The sequence below is a fragment of the Tubulanus polymorphus genome, chromosome 8, assembly GCF_964204645.1.
Source record: "Tubulanus polymorphus chromosome 8, tnTubPoly1.2, whole genome shotgun sequence".
NCBI classification, from domain to species: domain Eukaryota; kingdom Metazoa; phylum Nemertea; class Palaeonemertea; order Tubulaniformes; family Tubulanidae; genus Tubulanus; species Tubulanus polymorphus.
The window spans coordinates 6,495,815-6,500,219 of record NC_134032.1 but is presented as its reverse complement, the minus strand read 5'-3'; the positions used below and the strand labels follow the sequence as shown (position 1 = coordinate 6,500,219).

Sequence of the window (4,405 nt, the reverse complement as noted above, 5' to 3'; positions counted from 1 at the left end):
GCAAAACAACCACATCTTCCTAAACTTCCGGTTTTTCCTTTTACGGAAAGTAGCTGGGAATATCATCAAGTATCAGCGTGATCCCTTCACGACCCTCATTATAAATACACATTGTTCCGACCCAACCAAATATGGTTCCAACTATTTAAAAGTTTTAAATAAAGATTTTCTGAATGTTTGCCAGATCTCAAGCAGAAGAACCGAGAAAGAATTGTTGTTTATAGACTGATTTATGGTTTGCGTTGGTAGATGAAAGCATCAAACAAGAACTTTCGTAATTCTTACTACTAGTACGTTCTTGTCTGACGGCTTTAACGTAACCCCCACGCATACGGAAACAACATTAAGAACATTTCTAAATACTACGAAACATTTTCAGTTACTACGAAAATCTAGCTGTGGATCAATACATTCAAAACATTTCTTGCCCTACAATTATAACATTGTTCAACTGCCAATTGTTGTTATATGTTTATGTATGTTTTCTTTTCAGTTGTTCAAAAGCATACTGTGTGGATACTTATCATACCAACCATGACATCAGAAGTATTATTTCCCAATTGAATGAACAAGCTAATGCTGGATTAATAAAGTTGAAATCTCAGCTAGCATATATGTCTCAGGAAAACTTCATACGCCACATTGCATTGTTTCTGGCAATCAAGAACCGTGGTAAAAAACTATCTTAAATGTGTCAAGTGGATTATATGCTCTAACACTTCAGGATTATGAGCTGTATTACTTAATTGTTAAAAGGAAATAAATTTGCAGTGATGTTATAAAATTAATGACTTATTGGTAGATCACAGGATTAAAGTGCTCTGCTGGTCTAGCATTTTCTCTATATTCTGCTACTGTGTTGTCATTTGAGTCCTTTAAGTGGTGATCACATGTCAACAAGTCTACAATTACCGAAGGAAGGAAATTTATGTACGTTACTTCAAATATTTTATTTTGAAAAAATTTACATTATAATAACAACAGAATTCTCATTTTCTTTTAATTTGGTATGATGACATCTTCTCTGTCAGCTTTCTCTTTCTGCTACTGCATCTTATTTCTGAAAAACATATAAATATTTTTCACAAAAAGCTTATTTTAAGCAAAATCCTATTCTGGGCAATGATGACACCACGGTATTATAGAACTCTCTCAAGCCCCTGCTTATAAAGTTGACTATATTTACCTTCTGGTACATTTTCCACAGACTGAGACACTGCAGTCGACACATCACTGTTGCTTGTCTGGAGCTGGTTAGTCATTGCAGTTGAATGGAACGCTTCTAAAATACAAATATATGGAAAATAACAAAATTTGGAAAGGAATGCACATGAATCTATACAACACTCAATGATCACAATTCAATATTACTTTATCTTAATTCAATAATACCTTCAAGTGCAGAGCAGTCGAAGCTTACTACTTCTCCCACTGATCCATTGTCTACAAAATCCAACAACTGTTGCTCAACTTCTGCAGAATCAAATGGGCCCTGTTTTCTTGGTGCTGGTATTGGCTGTACTATTACTGGCGCTGGTATTGGCTGCACTATTACTGGTGCTGAAGTTTCTGCAGTAGGTACAGCTGAGATTACTCGGGGACGTGGTGCTGGTGTTGGACGTACTACTGATGCTGGAATTACTGGCAGGCCTAACTCTGTCGTATCGCCTTAAATTTAAATAAGAAGCAAATTTTAAAAACAAAAATATACAAAATTCCGACGTTAGAATGAATAAATTTTTCAAGAAATTATGTCTGGCGGCACTTTAGTTAGATTCATTGATTGGGTTTTGAATTTTCTTGTCATTTGACAAGCATAGGTACGAGACACCTAAGTTTTCTATTACGCCCATAGAAAAATGACAAAAAAAATACAGTCGTAGATATTGAATTAATTTTCCTAGAAATAAATATTTCTGGGTAGGTCTACTTAAATTGAAACGGCAAAACGGTCGCGCGCGTTTTTCGTGTTTAATCGGGCTTTGAAAGTTATGAAAATTACTCGGCACATTATGTAATTTTCATAAGAAGATAGCCTACGTAAAAGATGAAATATAATATTTTTTACTTACCAGTAAGATGGACCAGATTGTGATGATTATAAGCCGCGCGGCAGGCTTCTCTTACAGCATCGGCCCACTTTGTCCGTCTTGCCGTTTTCGGTCTGACATCAGATTTCGGATTTGACCAAGGCCACTCCGATGGCCACCACGGTACCCTAGCTTCTTCTTTACCCCACTTGGGGTTAACTTCCTTGCTCATTCCGTCGATTTGGCGGCTAAAATATACCAACGACGAAAGTAGCCCTCTGGCCTCGTCGGTTGAGAGTTGACTTAGACGCTTCCCATATTTTTCCGTAATATTGGGTAATGTCTTTTTCGATTCACTTTCTTCTACTGATGTGACTTGCCCTTTCTCGCTGGTGAATTCCATGTTTTTTTATCAAATCCTTAAATTTTGGAGTGCCATGCACTACCATCAGACATTTTTCCTCACTCCTGTCAAAATACATGGCCGTTGCTACGCAATCATTCCCCGACACAGTTTTATATCGGTCCAAAGCTCGTTCGACGGCTAACCATGCATTTCTCTCTGCTGCATGCATAATGATATACAGGAAAACGGATGAAACTATTGTAGATGAAACTGAACTGTACGATGAATAAAACGGATTTGAATGAGATAATAAATCGCCTAGCTATTTATTTGGTGTTCTTAGACTAATTATCTACTAGCAATTAATATTATTCACCATAATCGGACTTAAAGCTACTAGTTAGTCAATTATCAATAAAACCTTATAAACCATTAAAATTATCGGCCCGTAAACGCCGGCCTAGTAAGTCACTTAAAATTATCGGACCTTAAACCACTAGTTAGTCAATTAATGATAACGGACCTTATAAACCCTTAAAATTATCGGACCGTAAACCCCGGCCTAGTAAGTCACTTAAAATTAGTAAGTCAACGCTAGTTAGTCAATTAATGATAACGGACACTGATCACCCGGTAAATTAAGAATAATGGACTTGTTCGGATTTTATCGTCATTTTTCCCGCGACCGCGCCGTATTTTATAAGCTTAAGGTCTAACATGATAATAATTACTAATTTATCGCGTATTTGACCAACCGCGTCAGTTTAATTCGCGCAGTTTACTAATAGTTCCGAGCACGGTAATTCGCGCGGTATACTAATACCGGTTGGCCTACCGCGCCAACATCCCGCGCAAGTTCCGAGCACGGTAATTTGCGCGGTTTACTAATACCGGTTGGTCTGTAGTCGACCGCGCCAACATCCCGCGCAAGTTCCGAGCACGGTAATTTGCGCGGTTTACTAATACCGGTTGGTCTGTCGTCGACCGTGCCAAGATCCCGCGCAAATTCCGAGCACGGTAATTTGCGCGGTTTACTAATACCGGTTGATCTGTCGTCGACCGCGCCAACAATGCTCGTCGCGCAATATCCGCGCAAACGATGTAATTTATATCTGTGCACAAGGTCAATTTTCACAATAGCGGTCCTCTTAATTGGTGACACTCAAAGAACGAGCGGCTCAGATTTCTATTGTGCGCCTATCGCGCGCTGCGCGTGGATCACTTACGTAATCTTTCCTGTAAATGTGAAGACCTCGGGGGCATTATGTTCTCTAAAGCCCGACATTATCCCACATTCCGGACGGTTAATAGGTTGATTTTACGGCAGAGTCGACATGTTTCAACAATTTTTAACTGTTCATTTATGAATATTTGAGGACTTATGAACTAAAAACTAGTTAAATTTTTGATACATTTTGAGAAAGTCACAAAACATTTGAGACTGCGTTTCAAATCAAAATGCTGCAGTTCTTCTGTCGACGCCCAATACGTTTTGGTAAAGCTGTGGAGTCGATCTGTACCGCATCATTATCGGGTTATATATAAAATAACTGTAAGCTTAATAAAGAAAATTACATATTCTACGTAGGTCGAATAATATATTCAAAATATATACAGGTCAAGACAGGTACTATACCACGAGTATGCCTATATATATATTGCTCTTATTCTAATCAGGTCTGTATAAATATGAACTGGCATGGGTGGGTCCAAGGGGCCCAATGCCCAGGCCCCTATTTCATGCCACGATGACATTTTCACAACCTGACTTAAGAAAGTCACACATACACTCGCGAACGCAAAAGTTTAAGATCTCCATTTGATTAGCTGGTTTGTTTTATAAATTTTAAACCTTCTTATATTTGACGTATCATCTAAGTAATTATGCATACCTGATAACTACCTGATAACTATTCATTATCTACTCCATTGATGATTTTAATACGCATTTGATTGAATTGTTAAATTTTCTTGAATTTGAAGTGTCATGCAATGAGTTCACGTGTTCTCTGTAGGCAAAATTAATTAG

General features: G+C 38.0%; 1 long non-coding RNA gene across 1 annotated transcript; it reads right to left on the bottom strand.

The window, feature by feature from the left end:
- Nucleotides 1-933: 933 nt before the first annotated feature.
- On the bottom strand, nt 934-1,559 carry LOC141910244 (uncharacterized). Its single transcript, XR_012619881.1, has 3 exons — nt 1,393-1,559; nt 1,187-1,282; nt 934-1,060 (listed from the first exon to the last, which is right to left on the bottom strand). It is a non-coding gene; the product is annotated as an uncharacterized LOC141910244 (long non-coding RNA).
- Between the last annotated feature and the right edge of the window lie 2,846 nt (nt 1,560-4,405).